Raw genomic sequence first — 24,901 nt, forward strand, 5'->3', positions numbered from 1 at the left:
TTGGAGTTTTTTTTAATTGCACTAAGACTTTTGGGACACTCTCCAAGCAACTTACTCTCTTTCACCAAGTGCAAACAACAAAAATGATTTTATCTCCACAAACAACAGTCTGAAGGACAGTAAATATAAAAGAATAATAATACAGTAATAATATTTTGTCCCAGTATAATTTTTATCTTATTGAAAGAGATGCTGGGAAAATTAGAGAATAGTATGGCAGTAAGTAGGCATGGACCAACCTCTTACACTGTATACCAAGATAAAGTAAAACTGAGTACATGGTTTAGATATAAAGGCTGATACTATAGGGAAACTAGGAGAGCAAGTTTACCTGTTAGACTTATGGAGAACAGAAGAATTTATGACCAAACAAGACATAGAGAACATTGTGAAATGCAAAATGAATAATTTTGATTACATTAAATTGAAAAGGTTTTGTACAAAGCCAATGCGACCAAGATCATAAGGGAAGAAGAAAACTAAGAAACAATTTTTACAACCAGTATCTCTAATGAAGGTCTCATTTCTAAAATATATAGAGAACTGAGTCGATTTATAAGAATACAAATCATTCCCCAATTGGTAAATGGTCAAAGGATATGAACAGGCAGTTTTCAGATGAAGAAATTAAAACTATTTATAGTCATATGAAAAAATGTTCTAAATCACTATTAGAGAGATGCAAATCAAAACAACTCTGAGGTACCACATTACACCTATCAGATTGACTAACATGACAAAACAGGAAAATGATAAATGTTGGAGAAGATGTGGAAAAGTTGGAACACTAATTCATTGTTGGTGGAGCTGTGAGCTGATCCAACCATTCTGGAGAGCAATTTGGAACTATGCCCAAAGAGCTATAAAAATGTGCATACCCTTTGACCCAGCAATACCACTTCTAGGGTTGTATCCCAAAGAGATCATAGAAATGGGAAAAGGACCCACATGTACAAAAATATTTATAGCAATCTTTTTGTGGTGGTCAAGAACTGGAAATTAAGGGGATGCCCATCAATTGGGGAATGGCTGAACAGTTATGGTATATGAGTGTAATGGAATACTCTTGTGCTATAAGAAATGATGAACAGGTAGACATCAGAAAAACCTGGAAAGATTTACATGAACTGATGCTGAGTGAAGTAAGCAGAACCAGGAGAACATTGTACACAGTAACAGCCACAGTGTGCAATGACTGATTTTGATAGACAGCCCTTCTCAGCAATGCAAGGACCTAAAACAATTCCAAAGGATTCATGGTGGAAAATGCCATCCACATCCAGAGAAAGAACTATGGAGTCTAAATGCAGAGCGAAGCAGACTTTTTAGTTTTTGTTTTGTTTTGCTTTGTATCATTTCTCATGGTTTCTCCTATTTGTTATAATTCTTCTATTCAACATGACTAATGTGAAAATGGATTTAATAGGAATGTATGTGTAGAGCCTATATCAGATTGCATGTCATCTTGGGGGGGAGGGAAGAAAGGGGGAGAAAACGTAAAACTTATGGAAGTGAATGTTGAAAACTAAAAATAAATAATATTAAAAACCTGTGAATACCCTTTGACCCAGCAATACCACTTCTAGTCCTGTATCCCAAAGAAATCATAAAAATGGGAGAAGGATCCACATGTACAAAAATATTTATAGCAGCTCTTTTTGTGGTGGAATTGAGGGGATGTCCACCAATTGAGGAATAACTGAACAAGTTGTGATATATGAATGTAATGGAATACTATCGTGCTATAAGAAATGATGAGCAAGCAGATTTCAGAAAAACCTGGAAAGATTTACATGAACTGATGCTGAGTAAACTGAGCAGAACCAGGAGAACACTGTACACAGTAACAGCAACATTGTGTAATGACTAATTTTGACGGACTCTTACTTCTTGATTATGTATGGTAATGATTATGTTACAGAAAGGAAAAGAAAAGCTTACAGTTTCACATGAAAATAACTCCATGATTCTGATTAATTCACTCAGATTTCATCTGGGTCAGTATTAGACCTAGAGTCAGGAAGACCTGAGTTCAAATCCCACCTCAGATACTTACTAGCTGTGTGATCCTAAAAAAGTCATTGAACCTATGCCTGCCTCAGTTTCCTCATCTGTAAAATGGAGAAAATAATAGCATCTACTTCCCAGGGTTGTTGTGAGAAAAAAATGAAATAACATTTGTAGAACACTTTATAAACCTTTAAACAATCTATAAATGATAGCTGTTATTAATAGCAATTTACGTATATAGAGACAAAAAGAGAAACAGAGAGAGAGAGAGAGAGAGAGAGAGAGAGAGAGAGAGAGAGAGAAAGAGAGAGAGAGAGAGCAGTTTAGAGCTCACATCATACTTTCTCTACTGCAGCCCATATAAGGTGGGTAGGATGAGTACTTTTAGTCCCCGTTGTACAAATGAGAAAACTGGAGCACTTAGAGATCATGACTGATCCAGGCTTACATATTTACTAAGAATCTTAGCCAGAATCCAAATTCCAGTTTCATTCCAGAGCACTGGCCTTGGAATCAAAAAACCCGAGTTCAAATTATACCTCAGATCCCGACTATCTCAGAGCAAGTCACAGAACCTCCCCACGTCTCAGTTTCCATATCTTTAAAATGAGGGGGCTGGACCAAATGACTTCTGAGAGCCCTTTCAGTTCTTGATCCAGGATCCCATAAATTTTACCCACTTTCCACTGAGCCACCTGCCCCTTGGCAGGGTATATTGTTCCAGAGGTTCATGAAAAGGCTTTTAGTCCTCTTGTTAGAATGACTATAAACAGACCACCTAAATTAACTACAGAGTAAATGCTGTGGGACAGAAAGTAGCCTCGAGTGCCAAGCATACAGCATAGACTACTGAGGCATATGAGAATCATGTCATTGTTTAATTGGAAGTTTGGAAAAGAGGAGAAATCATTAAGGAAAGGCAAAAGTTTATGGGGGGAGGGAGAGAGAAAGAAGTTAAAAAAAAACCCATACGAATTAGAGGTAGAAAGAAAATAATAAAAATGCAAATGCTTGATTTTTCAGCCTGCTATTTATTTGATGTGGTAACAGGCTTAGTGGCCAATGAACTAGCATCTCTCCCCCAAAGCAAAAGAAAGCAATCTTCCTGGAAAGGACACATTTATTTCAATATTTCACCATCATGGAATGCCTGGTTTTTTATTCTTCTTAAAATATTCACCATAAAAGGAAAGCGGAAGGAGAAAATGAAGATACATTCTGTGATGAGAAGTAATCAGTATGAATAAAACCACTTCCACAAATGAACCCCAAGTTGGAGATGGGCACAACCAATTAGAATTAAATGGGAATGAGATTGAAGTCAGAAAATTGAAGATAAGGGTCAGTGATTACCCTGTCATCTAGCCAAACACACAAGTGGTACTACTGTTCGGGATGATTTAGCACATTTTAAGTGGTCATATCAAGTGTTTGATTCCAGTTAGAAAAAGAGAATTGACCATTAAAAGACAAAAACAACTCCAACCTTAATGTTTTGGGTGAGGGTAGTGGACCATCCCTCTTTCTTCAAACAGTGACTCCACATGGAAAGACAATGAATAAGAAATTGTCATCATTAATTATAAAGAAAGCCATGCCACCATCTCCTAATCTGTGTTTATGATATATTAATTCTCAATTGAATGTGGAAATGTTTAGTTTCACCTCATTTGCATTGTTAATAGTACAATGATGGATTGCTCAAAAATGGAGGGAAAATGAAGATATTTAAATTGGAATAAGCAGTTAAAAGATATTATAAGATAATAGCACAAGGTCTTATGACAAAGGTCTTGTAAGCTCGTGATAATACAAACAAAGGTGCCTTTTTCAGGAAGAGGTAGCTCAGTGGCTGAGTGCTGGACCTTGAGTCAGGGAAACAAATTCAAATCCCACCTTAAACACTTGGTGGCTGTGTGACCCTGGAAAAGTCACTTAACCTCTATCTGCCTCAGCCTTCTTAACTATAAAATGGTGAAAATAACACAAACATCCCAGGATGGCTGTATTACGTGAGAAAATATTTCTAAGTGTTTTGGAAATCTTAAAGCTTTATATTAATACTAGCTGTTTAATTGTTATTCAGTACTTTGGCTATCAATGGACCTTTGAGGTCATTGGTGTATATACTTGCTATAATGATACAGAGAACAACTTATCTATGTCTGCTGATTTTGTGCCCCTTATTCTCATGTATTTAGTAAATCTTCCATAGGGAGTGTGGGCCTTCATCTAGGTCTCCTGATACTGTGTGGAGACCAGCAGTAGAGCACACAACCAGGGCATACTGGTTAACCCTTGTTCTCACTACATGACCATTCGCCCCTTTTGTCCCTAGATTTTCTCTTCTTTGGTGATTTACACGGCTTCTCCAGCACAATTCTTTGTATTGCCTTTTGGGTAATCCTCAATCTCAATTCATCAGAGACCATGGTATTCTGTGATTCATAGCCATATGAGATATCTGGAAAAAATACGAGAAGGAAGCATGATTTCATCAATGTAGAACAGACCATCTCTTCTCAGAACATCATCTACACCTCCTCCCCACCAGAAAATTGGACTCTGGTCCTGGAATCATCATGGGCTTTGATAAGCCAACTTTGGCCTTATCTTGCCTAGATCCAGGACTCCATAGTACTTCTAATTCTTTCCATATCCACTCAAACCATCATCTTCATTTTCTTCCAACCAGAAAATTAGATTCCAACCTTAGAACTACCCTGAACCTTGGTAGGCAGTCATGACTTTATCTTGCCTTAAACCAGGCCTCCATAGCACTTCCCAGCCATCTCCAAACTATTCTATGGTGCTAGTAACATCCTCCCTTTTCAGCTACTTTTTATGTATTATCTTCCCCCACGTAAGCGTTTGGAAGGTAAGGACTGACTTGGTGGCAGAAGTGCATAAATGAAATATGCAAAGTGTTGTGAAGAAGCAATAAACATTATTCACCATAGTCTTTCTTGAGGGGGTAATGTTGAGTTGGGCCTTAAAAGATGAGTAGAATTCAACAGACTAAAGTAAGATGGCGGAGAAGGCAGCCTATGTTATTTATTTCTTTTTCATGTGGGCTAACATTTCCACCATTCTTGAGGTTTGGAACAGGTAAATTGTTGATGAACAGCTAAACAATAGATATACACACAGTTAAAACCCCCATTTTAATCAATCGCTCAATCAACAAATATTTTTTAAATGCTTCCTATGGACCAAGCACTGGGCTACACATTATGGCAGCAAGTTAAGCAGATTTTGCCTTGAGGAAGTTTATATTCTAATGGAAAGGACAAGAGTAATAATGGAGTGTAGTTCAGTTTGGCTATCATGAAGAAAACACAAAAGGAAAAAACTATGTGAAACAGGGTATATAGTACCCAGCAATAGGAAGGTGATAGTGCTGCTGGATTCTTCCCTCCTCAATCCACTTCTCAATTATCAGATTCAGTTCTGTAAAGTGATCGCCTAAGAAGGACATTGACAAACCGGAGGCCATTTAGAGGGAGGGGATCTGGATGGTGAGATGACTGTAGACAGTACCATGGGTTGGTTGGAAAAAAAAAAAAAAACTGGGTACATTTAGCTCCGAGAAAAGATAAGAAACAGAGGGTTCCTTTCTTCAGATATTTGAAGGGTTGCCCTGTCAAAGGGGATTTGATCTGCTTTGCTTGACCTCTTAGAGCAGGACAAGGATTAAGGGGTGGAAGATACAGACAGGTGGGTTCCACTTCAATCTAAGTGTAGCCTAGGGGAGGCCATTCACTCTCTCTTAGGCTGGTCCACTTACCCCAACCTTCCAGTGTTCCTCAAATTACTATTCTATTTCCTGATTCCATGACTGCATGTGGTCCTCAGATATGAAATGGATTTCTTCCTCACCTCCTTTCTTAGAATCCTTAGCTTCCTTCGCAGTTGGAATTAAGGCTTGCCCAGGATCACATAGCTAGTAAGTGAAGCTAATTCGAACTTGGTTCTTCCTGACTTCAAGCCTAGCACTCTGTTTTATTCACTGGGCCACCTAGCTTCATCTCCCTCTCTAAATAGATAGATCTAGAGGTGTGTGTGTGTGTGTGTGTGTGTGTGTGTGTACATGTGTGTATATGTATCTACATATACTGTATAGATAGATAATCTCCAAGGCTAGATGTATAGAGTAGCCACAATATAGAAAGAAGAATACAAGTGGAGATGCCCCTCCCTTAATTACTAAATCCAGTGGTCTTTTCTCAGTCTCATGTATTAATTCTACCTAAACCAGCTCACTCAGAGAGCATTTGTTCATGAAAATGGAAGACAACAATTAGAAGTGAAAGGAAAAAGGTCTTTCAGCATTTCTAAGCCTGGGAGTCTCCCAAGGCTTTCTATACTGAGGATACTTCATATAGATATATGTATATATTTATGTAGGTATATAAATATTTAAACATGTGTTTATATACCTATATGCATAGTTTGAGTAGAAAAAATATGCATAGTTGTATGCGTGTATACACACACATTGAAGAGAGAAGATATTTGTTTGTGTGTGTGTGTGTATGTATGTATGTGGTTATGTATAATTATGCATGTGTGCATCTTGTCCCTCACGGTAATCTCAACTCTCATTGACCCAACTGTCATCCCTAAGTAGCTGCCTCCCAAGGATCTGTTTTCCTTGGTGATGATGATAGAAGCATTATATCTTTATTCCATCTACACCCACGTTGTGCTATTGTACTGAGGAAGGAACGATGTCATTTAAAGAGATGATGTCAGGGAGCATTATGGGCTTTAAATAAAGCATGTAGAAGAAAGCTGTGCTGGAGGGCACCCAGTTTTAAAGGCACTCAAATATTCATTTTCAAGTTGTCTCAATGGGGGTAATATTCTTAAAAGACATGGAAAGAAGGAAGGAAGGAAGGAAGGAAGGAAGGAAGGAAGGAAGGAAGGAAGGAAACAAGGGAGGAAGGAAGGGAGGGAGGGAAGAAGAAGAAAAAGAAGGGAGAGAGAGACACAGAGAGAGAGAGACAGAGAAAGAGAAACAAAAAGAAGGAAAAATTGACCAAAAAGACATCAGCTATTGTCTGGGCCCCTTTTCTTACCATTTTAAATCTTAATGAACATGGTACAAAATGGAAAAATATGTCAGGTAAGTATACCATTAGTGAAAATAGTTAAAAGCTATTCAGGAGGGGAGAAGAGCAAACCTTATAGAGAATTTGGCATGATGAGGGAGGGAGAAAGGGAAGAAATATTTATTAAGCTCCTACTATGTTCTGGTCAGTGGGCTAAGCATTTTATAAATGTTACCTCATTTGAGCCTCACAATACCCTGGGAGGCAGGTGCTATTATTAATCCCATTTTACATATGAGAAAACTGAGACCAATAGAGATAAAGTGGCTTCCTTAAGGTTACCTAACTAGTAAGCGTGGCAGGCCAATTTGAACTATGGTTTCCTGACTTCAAGCCCAGTGCTCTACCATCCACCAGCTACTCCTAAAAATCTGGAGGTTATCCCTAAAGAAAAAAGGAGACAGGAACAAGATTTTTTCAGGAAGGTCCCTATACCAATGAGATCACAAATCTAGTTGCTATTCCTTTCTATAGTAGACCTCGTTTTAGGACCAAACAGGTGAGGCACATAGATAATATAAAATCCCCCTGTGTCATTTCTTTATTGGTTTTTTTTTTAAAAAAAGGAGAATTTGATTTGACAGAAAACGTAGACTTGAAGGCTCTACTCAAATAAGGTGTCTCCAATGGATACATTAAATTTGTAAAAGCATGTAATAAATACTAGTGGCATTTATATCGCTACTGGCAGTCAAGGCTTTAGAAGTGAAAACCAGACTTGGAAATCAAGCAACTGGTTACAAAGATTGTGTCTAAGAATGGAATTTAGATTTGGGGGCCATGGTTGAAAAGAAAACATGGGTTTTTGACCAGGGAAATATTGTGCCTATCAAGATCTGAGCAAAAATGTATTTTCCTGGAGTTTTTAATTTAAAGAAGTTTTAAATTAAAAAGGAAGGGGGGGCGGAATTTAAAAACTGCCCTCCCTCTGTCTCTATCCTTCTTCCTGACCTGTCTCAGTCTCTAGATAGCTATATGTTATATTCATAAACACACATACACAAATGTCTATTTATGTTTAGGTATATATGCATGTATATCTTCCAGGCTATACAAATATAGAGTAGCTATAATATAGGAAGAAAAATATATATAGAAATGCCCTTCAAATCTCTTTAATTACAAAATCCAATGGTCCTTAGTCCTCATGCATGAACTCTGCATCATTTGACACTGTAGATCACCACCTCTTTATGGGTATTTATTCCTCCTTCAATTTTTATAAAATTTTTCCTTCCTGTATCTTCTAAAGATCATAGATTTAGGGTTGGAAGAGAGGTGAGGGAAGGAGAAAACATCTCTCCTCCCATTCTCTCCTCTCTTGCTCTAGACTTAGAGGACAAGATGCTAATGCTAACACTTTTACTTTTTTTAATTAATTAATTTATTATTTTTTAGTTTACAACTTTCATTTCCACAAGATTTTGAGTTAAAAATTTTCTCCCCATTTGTCCAGACCCACCACCCCAAAACAGCGATCCCACTGAATATCCCCTCCCCCAATCTGCTTTCTCCCATATCTTGCCCCATTCCCCCTCTGACTTTCCAGTAGGGCACGGTGGATCTCTATGCCCCAGTGCCTATATATCTTACGGTATTTCCCAGTTACATATAAAATAATAATAATAATATATATATATATATATATTTTAAACACTTGATTTTAAAACTTTGAATTCCAGATTCTTTCCCTTCCTCCCTCATCACCCACTCTCACTGAGAAAATAAGCAATACAATATAGGTTGTATATGCATAGCTACGCAAAACATTTCCATAGTGGATATATTGTGAAAGACTGACTATATTTCCCTCCATCCTATCCCACCCCCCACTTGTTATATTCTCTACTTTGATCCTATCCCTTTTCAAAAGTGGGTGCTTCCAACTTCCCTCCCCCCCAGCCTGCCATCCCTTCCATTATCCTCCTTCTTGTTCCTTCCCTTCTACTCTCCTGTAGGGTGAGATACCCTATTAAGTGTGTATGTCATTCCCACCCTAAGCCAAATTCAATGAAAATAAGATTGACTCATTCCCTTTTGCCTTCCTGTTCTTCCCCTCCATTGTAACAGTTTTCCCTTGCCTCTTCTATATGAGATAATTTACCCCATTCTTTCTCTCCCCATCTCCTCTCATTATATTCCTCTCTCACCTCTTACTTTCACCTTTTAAGTATCATCCATTCCTATTCAATTGGTCCTGAGCCCTCTGTCTATGTATACCTGTACACATATATACACTACTCACATATGTATTCATATGCCCATATACCTTCCTATATAGACACACACACACACATTTCTATTCCCTTCAACTATTTTCATACTGAGAAAAGTTTCATAAGTTACAATTATAGTTTTTCCATGTATGGATGTAAATAGTTCAACTTTGATAAGTTCCTTATGATTTCTTTTCCCTCTTTACCTTCTCATGCTTCTCTTGCTTCTTGTATCTGAATGTCAAAATCTCTATTCAACTCTGTTTTTTTCATCAAGAATGCTTGAAAGTCCTCTATTCCACTGAATGACCATATTTTCCCCTGAAACATGATACTCAGTTTTGCTGGGTAGGTGATTCTTGGTTTTAATCCCAGTTCCTTTGACCTCTGGAATATCATATTCCAAGCCCATCAATCCCTCAGTGTAGAAGATGCCAGATCCTATGTTATCCTGATTGTGTTTCCACAATATTGAAATTGTTTCTTCCTAGCTGCTTGTAATATTTTCTCCTTGATCTGGGAAGTCCAGAACCTGGCTATAATATTCCTAGGAGTTTTCTTTTGGGGATCTTTTTTAGGAGGTGATGGGTGGATTCTTTCAATTCTTTTCTATTTTGCCCTCTGGTTCTAAAACATCAGGGCAATTTTCCTTGAGAATTTCTTGAAGGATTATTTCTAGGTTCTTTTTTTGATCATGGCTTTCAGGTAGTCCAATAATTTTTAAATTATCTCTCCTGGATCTATTTTCCAGTTCAGTGGTTTTCCCAATGAGATATTTCACATTGCCTTCTTCTTTTTTCATTTGTTTGGATCTTTTTAATAGTATCTTGATTTCTCACAGTCACTAGCTTCCATTTGCTCCAATCTAATTCCGAAGGAATGATTCTCTTCAGTGAGCTTTTGAGATTCTTTTTCCATCTGGCAAATTTGGCTTTTTGAGGCATTCTTCTCCTCAGTGCCTTTTTGAGCCTCTTTTGCCATCTCAGTTAGTCTATTTTTTAAGGTGTTATTTTCTTCAATAAGGTTGTTGATTCTCATTTCATAATTTTCTTGCATCATTCTCATTTTTTTTCCCAATTTTTCCTCCACTTCTCTTTTTTGGTTTTCAAAATCCTTTTTAAGCTCCTCTATGGCCTGTAACCAACTCATATTTTTCTTGGAAGCTTTTGGTGCAGGAGTTCTGACATCACTGTCTTCCTCCTGTTCCATGCTTCGATCCTTTTTGTCCCCAAAATAGAAATCAAATGTAGGAATGTTCTGTTTGCTTTGCTTCCTTTGCTTGCTCATGTTGCCCTTCAATTACTTGACTTTTGAGCCTTTTGCCATAGTAGAACTCTGCTACCAGAAAGGGGAGCTTTATCCCAAATGCTGGGGTTTTCACAGCTGCCAGAACTATTAGTTGGGTGCCCTCTCTGAAGCTTCCAAATGCTCTGGTAAACTGTTCATTCATCCTAGGACCTCCACCCTAGACTGCAATCCAGATCCAAGCAGGTTAAAGCAAGAGTGATTACCCCTCATACTGGTCTCTTGGTCCCCCTACAATTTGTAGACCAGGAGCTCTGAAGCAGCCACGTGGTAGTGGCTATACAGCCATGGAACCTCATTTGCTTCTTGCCCTGGGGGCAAAGACCGGATCACACTCCCAAACTCCTTGTTCCTGCAAAGTCTACACTGACCTCTCACTTTTTCTTTGGCATCTATGGTTTGATAATTCTGGAAACCACCTTGGGCTTGCTAGGGGCTGGGCTCAGCTCCCAGGGCACTTCGCTGGCCCATTCCTGCCAGCCTGCCAGGCTATTTTCAGTGGGAGGTTGGCTTCTCTGTGTCATTTTGTGGGTTCTGTAGCTCCAAAGTTTGTCTAGAGTCATTTTTTACATGAATTGGAGGAGGTGGAGGCCAGAGCCCCATGGAAGTCCTGTTTCTACTCCATCATCTTGACTCCACCCCCCCAACACTTTTACTTTTGTCCTTATTCCCATCCCCTCCCATGTTCTACCAGGGCTGGCCCTTTCAATCATCTCTCTGTCCCTTATTGTTTTTTTAATTTATGAAATAAAACAAGGATTTCTATAACATAGCAAAATAAAAAAATGATTGCACACAAAACTGCAAATCTACTATGCACCACTTGCTGTTCCTTTCAAATATACAACAAAATTATTATGTACATTTCTTTTTGAAAAAATTTTTTGTTCCTAATTTTATATCGCCCATCATAGGCATGCATAGAGTGTGTGCAAAGTGTATTCTGTGTGCCTCTATGGTCCTTATTCACTCTCTCCTTCCCTGCTGCTCATAAACATTCCTAGATCTTTCTCATCCTTAAAAAAAATTTTTTTTAATCCTTCATTGTCCATTATGAGAAAATTATTTTACCTTTTACAGTAAGACTCTAAAGGGAGGGGAAAACTGTCTATACTCATTAACTCTGTTATCTCACATCTCACTCTCTTCTCTTTCCTGATTCTCCTGACTGTCTGCTCTATCTTTTCTAATCTCCTTTACAGAATCATCATCTCCATATGTACACACACATATATATACATACATACATACATATGGACCTTCTTTCTCCACATTCTTTTTAAGTTATCTCATCATCATCAACTCCCATGAGTTCCATGATCATTTCTATGCAGTTGATCTTCAAATTCATCTAGTCTTCATCTCTAGATGATGATTTCTTGTCCTACAACTTCAACTACTTTCTAGATATCTCTACATGGATGTTCCATCAGCATCTCAAATTAAATATATAGAAAAATGAACTTATTATCTTTCCCTCAAACTCTCTCTTAGTAATTGGGTACTGGGGGATGCAGAATGGGGTTTGGATGATGACCTACGAGGGTTCAGAATCACTAGGATGTGTACTGTACAATCAATGTAATGATGTTCATAACGGAGTGCAAGATGCCACATTTCTTCCTAGAGGAGGCTGGAGATAAGAGGAGACATGAGCAGAATGAGATGAAAGGTACAAGATCAGATGAGAAGCCCTATTTCATCTCTCCTCTTCCCTCTGAAGACTGGAACTTAGACAGGAGAAGACGAGTCAACAGATCAGGCTGACAAGATGAAAGGTGAGCCAACCAACTGGCAGTCTTCCATCAGAGAGAAAGAAGGCGGGTAAGTAGAGGAAGCTCTTGATCCTCTTCTCATTTGAGACTTCCTGCCTGAGTTCCCATTAGGAAACATTCTATCCCTCACCTTTGTGCCTTTTCACAAACTGTCCTCCATGCCTGAGTATATTCACCCTCCTTACCTTCCAGAGCCACCAACTCCATTCAAAGGCTACCTCCCTCAAGAGTTCTTAATTTCCTTGGGTTTTATTAACTCCTCCCTTGAAATCACTTGGGGTTTTTTGGTGTGTTTCTTCAGCTACATACCTGTGAAAATGCTGTAAAGCACCCCCACTCCCAAATAGAATGTAAAGTCCCAGTTGTCTCACTTTTGTATTTATATCCTCAGTGTTAGGACAATACCACCTGGCATATAGTAGGGGCTTCAAAATGGTTGGTTGATAGATTAATGTAGGGGAAGGAAAAAGAAGGAAAAAAAGAAAAAGGAGGAAGAGGAATGCAGGGGAAGGAAAAAGAAGGAAAAAAGAAAAAGGAGGAGTGTTAGAGGAGGAGGAAGAGGACAAAGAGAAGAAGGAGGAGGAGGAGCAGGAGAAAGAGGAGAATAAGAAGAAAGAGGAAGAGGAGGAGGGTTAGGGTTAGAAGAGGAAGAGGAGTCAGGAGGACGTGAGTGAGGCCTCAGACCTTTACTACTTCTATGACTCTGAGCAAGTCACTTACAATCTGTCTGTTTCTTCATCTTATAAAATAGAGATAATAGGGCTGGCTAGGTGGCACAGTGAGTAACGCGCCGGCCCCGGAGTCAGGAGGACCTGAGTTCAGTTCTGGCCTCAGCCACTTAACACCCACACAAAACTAGCCATGTAACCTTGGGCAAGTTACTTAACCCCAATTGCCCTCCAAAAGGCAAAAAAAAAAAAAAAATAGAGATAATAGCCCCCAACTCACAAGGGTGTGAAAATCAAATGAGACAAAATATACAAAACACCTTGTGAACCTTAAGGCAATTATTATCTCATTTGATCCTCTTGCCATCAAGCTGGCAACACAGGTGCTCTAATTATCCCCATCTGACAGATGACAAAACAGGATCAGGAGGGTAAGGGAGTTGCCATGAGTTACATGGCTAATAATCATCCAAGAACACAGCTTTGTGATGAAGCTCAGAGAAAATATATATTAAATGCCACGTACACTTCAGTTATCATTATATCTTTACTGCTAACTTTCAAGCTCCCTGAGGGCAGATACTGCATCATATTTGCTTTTTTAACTCCTACCCACCTGCAGATGTGCTCTGCATATAGAAGGTACTTGATAAACTATTGTTGTATGTGGATGGATGAATGAATAAAACAATTGAATATATATATAATATATAGGCATTGAGCTCTGGGTGATGGACTGTGAAACACTTTCCAGTGAAATATTTGTTCTTCCTCAAGCTAGATTAGAAAAGAAAGTTGTAACCCCAAGAGATCACTTAAGAAAAGTATGATACGCACAAAAATATGCTGAATTCAATATCCTGCAGGCACTCAATAAATACTTGTTGACTGACAAGTATATTATGGAAAAATAAAAATTGCAAGATTGGAAGGATATATATATATATATATAAAACATAAAAATGTGATTTGGATTTGGCACAGTAGAATGATTAGTGCAATCTCAACAAGTACTTAAAAAAAGAATAGGGTAGACCTATAGTAGACTAATCAAACTAGAAGAAGTTTGAAGGAGATCAGGCTTGTTTCTGCCATAAACAAGCCCCTAGGGGAGTGGCCACCTATAATCAGAGTAATTTTCTTGGTGTCTTTTTCCTCAACGCTCTGATTTGGATGCCCCAGTCCCTTTTCAGTAAAAACAACAACTCACATTTCTATAATAGCTAATAAAAAGTGCTAGCATTTATATGGGGCAGCCAGGTGACACAGTAGATAGAGTTCTGGGTCTGGAGTCAGGAAAACTGTTTCCTGAATTCAAATCTGCCCTCATTCACTTACTAGCTGTGTGACCCTGAGCAAGTCACTTAATCCTGTTTGCCTTTATTCTGTCATCTGTAAAAATGAACTAGAGAAGGAAATGGGAAACTCCTTCATCATCTCTTCCAAGAAAACCCCTAAATGGGATCACAAAGAGTTGGACACGACTGAAAAACAATTGAACAGCAAGTATTTATGCAGCTGGTTCTTGAAGGTTCAGCAAGTGCTTTACATTTTAACTTGTTTGATCCTCACAACCCTGGGAGATAGTTGCTATTATTATCCCTCCATTTTAAGGATGAGGAAACTGAGGCAGAAAGAAGCTAAGTGATTTGCTAGATCACCCAACTAAGGAGTGTCTGAGGCAAGATTCAAACCAGCTCAGCTCTACCAGACCCCAAATCCTGCCACTGTGCTACACTTGGGTGCCTCCACTTTCAGGCTTTCAAAATACACATATTGTTTCATCTAACCCTCCCAACAGTCCTTTGGGGTAGGCAATATTATCATCCCATTTTGCCGAGAAGAAAGGCAGGACCCAGAGTGGTAAGTTATTTTATCCAAGGTCACACAGCTGGTATTCAAGGCAGGATTCAAACCCAAGTATCACTAATTCTCAGTTCAGTGCTAATCACTACATCAAGCCATTTCTCTAGACCTGAGATGGTGATGCATATGTTCATGAGAATTGGGGCCACCTCTTTTCACCCGGTAAGAAAGGGCAGGGAGCCCTACTTGTAGTCTTAAGTACAGAGTACTTCAGCATAGGGTGTTACAATAATCACACTCCAGACTTTTAAAGTACTTTGCTCTTTACAAAGCAGATGCCAAGTTTCTACCTCATTCCATGCTGGTAGCAATGCCATGTGGTGAACAGAGAGGGCAATGTTATCAGTATCTTACAGGTAAGGAAACAGAAGCTCAGAGAAATTAGATTACTGTAAATAGTAGGCACAGAGTCATATGACTAGTAAGCAATGGAGCTAAGATTAGAACTTGGGTCTTGGGACTCCTAGATCAATGCTCTCCGATTATCCAGGGATACCTAGGGAGACTGATACAGTTGACTTTGGTGGGGAGTAGTGTCATAAGATAAGCTGATGCTAAAGTGAGAACAGTATTCTGAACACCCCTAAATGACACATATATGTATTTCAGATATCTGTAGTTCTCTCAGCTTCTCTACTTGATTTGCTTATTTCTGAGGCTTGGTTTTAACAAAGAACTCAGTGGACCCAAAGGAGGTACAAAGTTGGGAGGTCCAGCTAACACACTGGATGAAAGATCTCAAAAGGTTGGAGCATTGAGCTGAATCTAATAAAAATGACATTTAATAGAGATAAATATAAAATCTTACACTTGGGTCAAAAAAATCAGCTTCACAAATACAGGTTGGAGGCATGATCAGAGAACAATTTGTTTGAGTCACAGGAGTTATAGTGAACTGCAAGCTCCATATAAAGTAATAATGCTAAGATAGCCCAAAAAGTGAATGTGATCCAGACTGCATTAAGAAATAAGGCTTTTGGGAAGGAGGAGGAAGAGGAGGGAAGAAGAAGGAGGAGGAGAAGGAGGGGAAGAAGGAGGAAAAGGAAAAAGAGGAGGAGGAGGAGGAAGAGGAGGAGAAGAGGGAGGAGAAAAAGGAGAAGGAGGAAGAGGAGGAGGGGAAAAAGGAGGAAAAGGAGAAGGAAAAAGAGGAGGAAGAGGAGGAGAAGGAGGAGAAAAGGAGGAGGAAGAGGAGGAGAAAGAGAAAGAGGAAGAAGAGGAGGAAGAGGAAGAGGAGGAGGGGAAGAAGGAGAAGGAGAAAAAGAAAAAATGTATATATGCTCTAAAATTTGGAAAGCACTTTACAAACATTGTTTCATTTTATCCTCATGACAGCCTTGGGAAGGTAAGTGCTAGTATTATCCCCATTTTTCAGATAAGGAAATCAAGGCAAAAAGAGGTTAAATGACTTGCTCAGCTAGAAAGGGTCTAAGGCTGGATTTGAACTCATGTCTTCCTAACTGCAGAGCCAGGGCTCTATCTGCTTCTCCACCTTGCCACTCTAAGGAAGTTTCAGCCAAATTTACTTTGACCTGGACAGAGTACATCAGGAGTATAGTGTTCAGAAGTTCGGGGCACAACATTTTAAGAAGGGTATTGATAAGATGGGGGGCAACCAGGGCAGTGGAGGGAGGACCTTAAATCAATACCAGGATCCTATGTTGGAGAACATAAGTTGTTTTGCCTAAAGAAAAGAAGATTGGGGGAGGAGGTGGTAGAGTTCAGGAGGACATATATCAGAGATGTTCTCAAGTATTTTAAGGGCTTTCATGTCTAAAAGAGATCCAATGTGTCCTGTTTGTCCCCAGAGAGAGAAGAACGAAGAGCAATGGGTAAAAGTTGTAAAGTGCCATATTTAAGCTGGATGTAAGGAAAAACTCCTGGAAATCAGTGCTAAAAGGAAAATGGCCTACCTAGAAAGGTAGTGGGTAAGCCCTCCTTACCGGGGAGCAGGGCTGGATTACTGCTTGGACCTGTTCTAGTAGGGGGTTGTTTTCAACTATGAATTGGCCTGAATGGCTCCTAAGGTCTCTTCCAAATCTAAAATTCTGTGAGTCTCTCTATTTCTATATATCCTTCAGGGTAAACCCAACAATTTAAAAATGTGACACTTGAAAATGGTGCATGCAGATGGGTGGATCTAGATACTCTAGTCACTCTGGGTATTTAAAGAATCAGGAATAGTCTTTTCCATCTCACTGATTCCCTGGTTCCTGCCTACCTTGAGGGGCCAAGGGTTTGGGTGTAGGATTTCAGAATGGCCATTCAGACCCTCACCCAACCCCAAGAAGCATCTAATTCAACTGCTTTTCAAACTGACAGTCCAATTTAAAGGACATCATCTAGCTGTAGATTATTTGTGTAGCCCACCCTAAGACCCCATCCATTCTCCATCTGACTGTTACAGTAATTTCCAACCTGAAGTAGACTACTCCCTTACCTAAAATGCTCCAATGCTTCCCTATTGCCTTTAAGACTGAATAAATAGAAGTACATATAGAATGATTTTACAATTTGACATACACACACACACAATTCTGTCTAATGGTAGCCATATCTGGGATGGGAGGGAGGGAAGAAAAAAAGGGGGAAAAGAAATTTACATAATAACTTCATTATGTATGTAAATGGATAGTAAGTTGTACATAATAGATTTGCAGTTTCATGTGCAATCATTTTTTTATTATACTATGTTATGGAAATGCTTGTTTTATCCCATAAATTAAAAATAAAATATTTTTTTTATTTAATTTAAAAAACTTATTGTAAAAAAAGCTCATTATAAAGCCCCTGGCTTCAACTTGCCTTTCTAAACTTATGGTACATTAATCTCCTTCCCACCCTCTGTGGTCGTCATGTCGGCCTTCATGATGCTCACAACATCCTATCTTCCACCTTGGTGCTTTGCACTAGCTGATCCCATGCCTAGAATGCACTCGATCCTCACCTCTACCTCTTAGGATTACTCATTTCCTCCAAAACTCTGCTCAAGTATTATTTTCTACAGGAAATCTTTCTTGACACCCTCCCAGATGCTGGTAGCAACACTCTGTGGTGAGCAGAGCAGGCATTATCACTATCTTACAAAAAAAGGAAACACGTGTGCAAAAAAAAAAATACCTCCTTTTTTTGTACATTTTATATATTTATTCATGTGCACATTTTCTCCCCCAATAGAATATAAACTCCTTGAGTAAAGCCAACAAGCATTATTTAGGTGCCTACTAAGTGCCAAGCACCGTCCTAATTGTTGGGAATACAAAGAAAAGCCAAAACAAACAAACAACAAAACAACAATCCCTGCCCTCAAGGGACTTACAGTCTAAACAGTCCTGGAGAAAGGGGCGTGCTTATTTTTTGTCTTTATGACCCTGGGATCCAGACAATTACCCAGTATGTAGCAGGCACTTAAATATTTGTGAACTTAGCAATTGTCTCCATCAGATGTGAGGGCACTTGCCATGCATGCTGCTACTGAAATAATATTTACCTCAAGAAATTGAGATCTTTCTTGTTCTCTGTGGTTTCATTTCCTGCCCAGAAAAGGAGATTAGTGGTATAGAGGCAGCTAGCAAAAGTGATCACAGCAGAGATAAGGCCTAAACAAGGGTTAGAAAAAATCATCAGAGAAAGGCAGATGAGCCTAAGGTAACATCCAGCATATATATCTTTGAAGGTGCATGCCTAGGCTGCCTTTGGAATAACCTATGTGGACTTGGACGCAGGTTAGGGTTCCTGGGGGAGCTAGATGCTGTGGGATGAAATTCAGTTAAACACAATTCATTAAGCAATTATTAGGCCATCTACTGTCTACCAGGTGCTATATGAGATGCTAAAGGACTGGGTGTGCAGAAGCCAGCTCAAATAGGCTCATGAGAGTCAATTGTTAAATTTTCACAGGAGTATTTACACCTTAGAAATTGGCAAATGCTATAAATCAAGGATTTATTTATTGCTTCATTCTCTTGAGTTAATAAAGTGATGAAGAAAATATTAATAATGCAGATAAAACTTAAGAATGGGTTATGTGTATCTTTTTTTTCCCAGAGAGTCAGTTGTTAAATATTTACCAACACACCACTGGAATACTAAGACAAAAATAAAACAGTCCCTGCCATCAAGGAGCTTGTGTACTACTGGGGAGAACAATATATATACAGATAAGTAAATATAAAGTGATTATGGAGGGGAAGCAGTAACAATTAGGGGAGCCACAAAAGGTCTCTTACAAGAAGAGGTACTGAAGTTTTTTATTAAAAGTAAATTTATTATTTACTTTTAGCATTCATTTTAAAAAATTGAGTTCCAAATTCTCTCTCTCTCTCTCCCCTGCCCCTCCCCCAGCCATCCAGAAGGAAAGAAATCAATTATACATGTGAAATTATGCAAAACACATTTCCATATTAGCCATGTTGCCCCCAACCAAAAAAAAAAAAAACCAAGAAAAAGAAAGTGGGAAAATTATGCTTTACATACACTCAGACTCCAGTTCTCTCTCTGAAGGTGGATCACATTTTCTGTCATACAACCTTCAGAATTGTCTTGGATCATTGTCTTGATGAGAGTGGCTAAGTTTTCATAGTTGATCATTGCACAATATTGCTCTTACTGTGTACAAGGTTCTCCTGGTTCTGCTCACTTCACTTAGCATCAGTTCATGTAAGTCTTTCAATGTTTCTCTGAAACTATCCTGCTCTTCCTTTCTTATAGCACAATAGAATCATATGCCACAATTTGTTCAGCCAGTCCCCAATTGATACATTTCCCAGTTAAGGGGATCCCCTCAATTTCCCATTCTCTGTCACTACAAAAAGAGCTGCTATGAATATGTTCATACATATAGGTCCTTTTTCTTTGATCTCTTTGGGATACAGATCTACTAGTAGTATTGCTAGATCAAAATGTATATAAAGTTTTATAGCTCTTTGGGTACAGTTCCAAAGTGTTCTCCAGAATGGTTGGGATTCACAGTTCACAACTCCACCAATAGTGCATTAATGTCCCTATTTTTCCACATCTCCTCTAATATTTGTCATTTTCCTTTTCTGTCATGTTAGCTAATCTGATAGGTATGAGGTGGTACCACAGAGTTGTTTTAATCTGCATTACTCTAATAGAAAGGGGCAGTTAGATGGAACAATGAATAAAGTACTGGGCCTGAAGTCAGGAAGACTCATTTTCCTGAGTTCAAATATGGCCTCAGACATTTACTAGCTGTGTGACCCTAGGCAAGCCACTCAACCCTGTTTGCCTCAGTTCCTCATCTGTAAAATGAGCTAGTGAAGGAAATGGCAAACCAATCCAGTCTCTTGGCCAAGAAGACTCTAAATGGGGTCACAAAGAGTCACACACAACTGAACAACAATATGGAAATATATTTTTGTGTGATTTCACAGGTATAATGAAATTTATATACTCCATATGTATATCAAATCGTTTGCCTTTTCAAGAAGGGGTGGACTGCAGGGAAGGAGACAGTATTTGGAACTCAATTTTTTTAAATGAATGTTAAAATGTTTCTTACAAGTAACTGGGAAATATTTAACAAAATTTATTTTCTAAAAGGAAAGAAGGTGGGTTGAAGCCAGACTATTTATGAAGGGCATTAAATGTCAAACAGAGATTATATGTGTATCTTATAACATAAGAAATAGAGAGCTATTGAAGATTCTGGAGCACAGTAGTGATATGGTTGTAATGGTGCTTTTATTTGGTAGTTTTGTAGTAAGAAAGGAATAGAAAATGGGAGCAAGGAGATAGTGTTGAGGGAGCATGAAGTGTAGAACTGGGAAAAAGAGGGGGTTCCTAAGGACTGGCTATAATTTTTTAATAAAGTATGAGGTGATATCATCTGCTGGGAGGGAAGTGAGGGAAACTGTGTAGGTGGTCTGATGAGAGAAGAGGTTATGAATAGATGCTATAGGAGTACAATAGAAAGTTAAGTCAGGGAAGAATAAAAGGTTTGGAATGCAGCAGGGAGGGTCCAGTAGAGACTAGCTAGCACACCTTTGCAGTGGAAGCAGGCAGTGTCCATAACACACACCAGCATGTGCCTGGTTACTAGGGCAAACGCAGTAATTCCAGGGTTGGGGGTTAAAAGGAAAGGGAGCAGCCATAGCAGGGATTCAAGGGTAGACCACAGAACAAGGTTGAACTTGTTACCTTCAGGGTCAAGATTTTGAAAGGAGGAAAGTAGAGAAGAAGAAGGGTGTGAAGAAGATACGCTGAGAACAGAAAATACATAGGTTTAGGAAGGGGGGAAACAGAGAAGAAAGGGAGACAGGAGGTGATAACCAGACAGAGGAATTTCAGAGTACCGGACTGTGAAAGTGGAACTCTTATGGGTATTGTGACTGAGCGTGTTAGAATGAAGGGACAGCAAGGTACGTGGGAGCTGAGGATGTCACTAAAGAAATATAGCATCAGAAAAGGTGACTTCATCACGCAGCGAGAGGAAAGGAAAACTGCTGCATGGCCTATATGTTCCACTAGCATTCTCATGATGTCCAAAGTGAGGGAGGCCCCCAATATGATGGGCGGGCACCCTCTGGCAGGCTTTTGAGGGAAAATGAACAATAGTCACACAGGATGGGTGAGAGGCATTCGAAGGGAACATTTACCCCAATGAGATTACATTGCTCTTTGACTGTGAAGCTTAGGAAATAGTGAGTGCATTTGGATGAGAGGACTGAGAATCAGAAGAATCTCAACAAGTTTGAGCAAACATGACCAAATTTAATGGGAATAAATGTAAAGTTCTACATGAGTTTTAAAAAAGCAGCTTTAGATCTACAGGATGGTGGAGATATTGCTACATACCAGTTCATGTGAAATCTATCTGGGGCTGGGGCTGAACTGCACAACCTCAGTATGAGTCAGTGTTATGTGGCAACCTAAAAAATCTACAATTTTAGTCTGCACTGAGAGAAAAGAGGAAGCTTGTTGTCCCCACCCCCACCCCCACATTCACACTGATCAAGCCAACATCTGGAGAATGGGGTTCAGTTCTGAACCATAGACACTGACCAACTAGAGTCTTGTATATGCTTGTGAGGACAGTAATCTGGACAACGATGGATTTAGAAAGTAAGATTACAATTACAATATTAACAATCAGCAGTTCCTAGGGAAGCTATAGAAAGAAGGAGGAAGAGGAGTAATATATGTGCTCAGATCATGAGATCAACAGGTTCAAAACTTAGAGAAATACTTCTGAAATAAACAGGCCCCCCCACTACAAAGAGTAATAGTAGAAGATAGGTACACACTAGGAAAGAGAAAGGAATATATATATATATATATATATACACACACATACATACACACATATTTATATATATACACTCTCTACATATATATATATAAAACACATACTCTATATATATACACATATATATGTGTGTATACATATATATATATATATATATGTTTTAAATACATAAAGCACCTACTGTGGACCAGGCGCTGTTCTAGGTACTTTACAAATATCATCTTACTTGATCTTTACAGCAACCCTGCAAGAGTGGTGTCATTAGTATCCCCATTTTACAGTTGAAGAAATTAAGACAAATCGATGTTAAGTGACTTGTCCAGTCACATCACACAGCAATAAGTGTCTGAGTCTGGATTTGAACTCGGGTCTTCCTGATTTCAGGTCCCCTGATCTTCTCACTGATCCACCTAATTGCCTCATACCACTGGAGTTACTGAATGTAATCAATATTGATCACAGTCCCAGAGAGGAATCAGAAAGGTCCTCCACAGGCAAGCTCAACACAAACTCAAACAACATTCAGTTGACAAGCATCACACAAATGACTGAATAATGAGGAATTGTTTACAGAAGCACAGTTGTTTACACTAGCAATGCGAGACCAAGTTATCAGTTACAAGAGATTATAGAAAAGTCATCTCCAAGGAGCCCAGACTTATTGCTCAAGACAGAATTTCAAGGAAACAGTAGAAACTGTCCAACAAATCACTGCAGGTTGCAAAAATTTAGCACCTACCTAATATCTGGAAAAGACAAAATTAAGCAGCTAGAATTTATACAGCAAAATCTTGCTATTCTTTATGAACTGAAAAGACAAATCCTCATGCTAGAAATACAAGCCTTTAAATATCCTTGAAAATCCAATCAACTAGAACATCATGGCAGATAAAATTATCTCCCATAATTGCCCAGACACAACACCAACCCACAAAAATTTATGAACGGCATTTTTAATAAATGTTGCTTAACTGAATACCCAATAACCTCCAAGCTAAGTGGAATGCAAGCCTCTCCAAATAGAAATCTCTAGCTGAAAAAAAAATCAAAACCACATGGGATCGGGAAGAAATGCATGCGGTCCCCATAGTCCTGTCAACCAAGAAACTGTCCTAAAGATACTTGTAGCGAATCAACAAAAGATAAGCCTGACTCCTGATACTTTCATTCAAATATGCCTGGGCACTATCAGTCAATCAATAAACAGATATTAAGTTCCCACTATATGCTAGGCACTATTCTAAGCATTAGAAAAACAAAAGGGAAGCAACTTGTCCTAGAACTGTTTCCAGATGAGATTGGAACAAAAAAATAAGGATAATAACCACTGACATTTATATAGGGCCTTAGAGTGTATATGCAAAGGCTGGGGCTGTTCATAATGGGAAAAGAAGAATTTGGCAGGACATGATTGTTATCTTTAAATATTTGAAGGGCTAAAAGGATAAAACTTTATTTGGTCTCAGAGGGCAGAACTGGGAGCAGAAATCACAGGGAAATATATTTCAGGACAACATAAGGAAAAATTTCCTAATCCTTGAGAGTTGCCCAGAAATTACATGGAATGTTTCAGATGATAGTCAGATTCCCATTCCTGGAAGGGTTCTAGTGGAAGGAAGATGAATAATTCCCTTCTTCAGGGATGTAATAAATATCATTCACAATTTGAGTGACAAACACAACAGGGTAGCTAGGTGCTGCATCGGGCCTGCAGTCAGGAAGACCTGAGTTCAGATCTGGCCTCAGATATTCACTAGCTGTGTGACCCTGGGTAAGTCACTTCACCCTGTTTGCCTCAGCTTCCCCATCTGTAAAATGATCTGGAAAAGGAAGTGGCAAACCACTTCAGTATCTTTGCCAAGAAAATCCCACAGGGGATCACAGAGTGTCTGCCACAACCGAAATGACAGAACAACATTCACAATGTGGGTAGGGTTCAGACAAAATGACCTGGAGGTTGATTCCAGCTGCAAGATTATCTTACTGTATCCAGCCCAAGTTATTCTGAAATTCTAGAGAGCAGGTGTCAACTGAGAAGGAAGGAGAAACGCCCAGGCTAACAGTTCCTGACTCTGATGTGCCTCATTTGACTTCCCAGTGTGTACAAAGACTTCTCCCGCCAGTCACCAGCCTCCACCTCCCACAGTGTCTCTGCCATGGAGTTAAGACTCACAAACAGCAGCAGCAGCAGGAGGAAAAAAAAAGGCCCTCACGAACATAAAAATAAACAAACTTCTATTTTTAACCCAGGCTGCAGCTGCCGGGCCCTGGGATCTCTGCTCTTTGGATGCACACTAAAGGAGGGGAAGGAGAGCAGGGTGCATCAGTGAGGAAAACAAGGCGACTGCCCAGCTGGAGGCCTATTTTCCATTGCTGAGCTGAATCACCGACAGGCCACAGAAAGACAGCGTCCGGCCTGAGAGTCTCAGGAGCCTGCAGGTCTGGAAAAAACAGCCACTGGGATTCTCGCCCATCATCGAGCTGGTTTTTTTCTCCATATATAGAAGTAGATAATATATGGCCCAAATCAGACCATGTGCAAAATGTTAAAATGCCGCCCATCAGCGTGTGGCACTCAGCCAAGCAAGGGTGGTTTGGATTTGTTGGTATTGTTGTTGGGTTTTTTTTTTTCTCCTCTCTTTCTCAATTTTATTCCAGGTTGAAATTTAGGTGGAATCTC

General features: G+C 39.2%; 1 long non-coding RNA gene across 1 annotated transcript in view; it reads right to left on the reverse strand.

Annotated features, from left to right (window-relative positions):
- Positions 1 to 3,152: 3,152 nt before the first annotated feature.
- LOC138144198 (uncharacterized) overlaps positions 3,153 to 24,901 on the reverse strand; it is a 50,127-nt gene continuing 28,378 nt past the window's right edge. The window contains exon 4 of the long non-coding RNA XR_011163885.1: positions 3,153 to 4,474. This is a non-coding gene — a long non-coding RNA (uncharacterized lncRNA). The remainder of the gene's footprint in view (positions 4,475 to 24,901) is intronic.

Source organism: Petaurus breviceps, unplaced genomic scaffold (genome assembly GCF_028583685.1).
Source record: "Petaurus breviceps papuanus isolate PSGF00001 unplaced genomic scaffold, PetGlider_PUasm1.0 90692, whole genome shotgun sequence".
NCBI classification, from domain to species: Eukaryota; Metazoa; Chordata; class Mammalia; order Diprotodontia; family Petauridae; genus Petaurus; species Petaurus breviceps.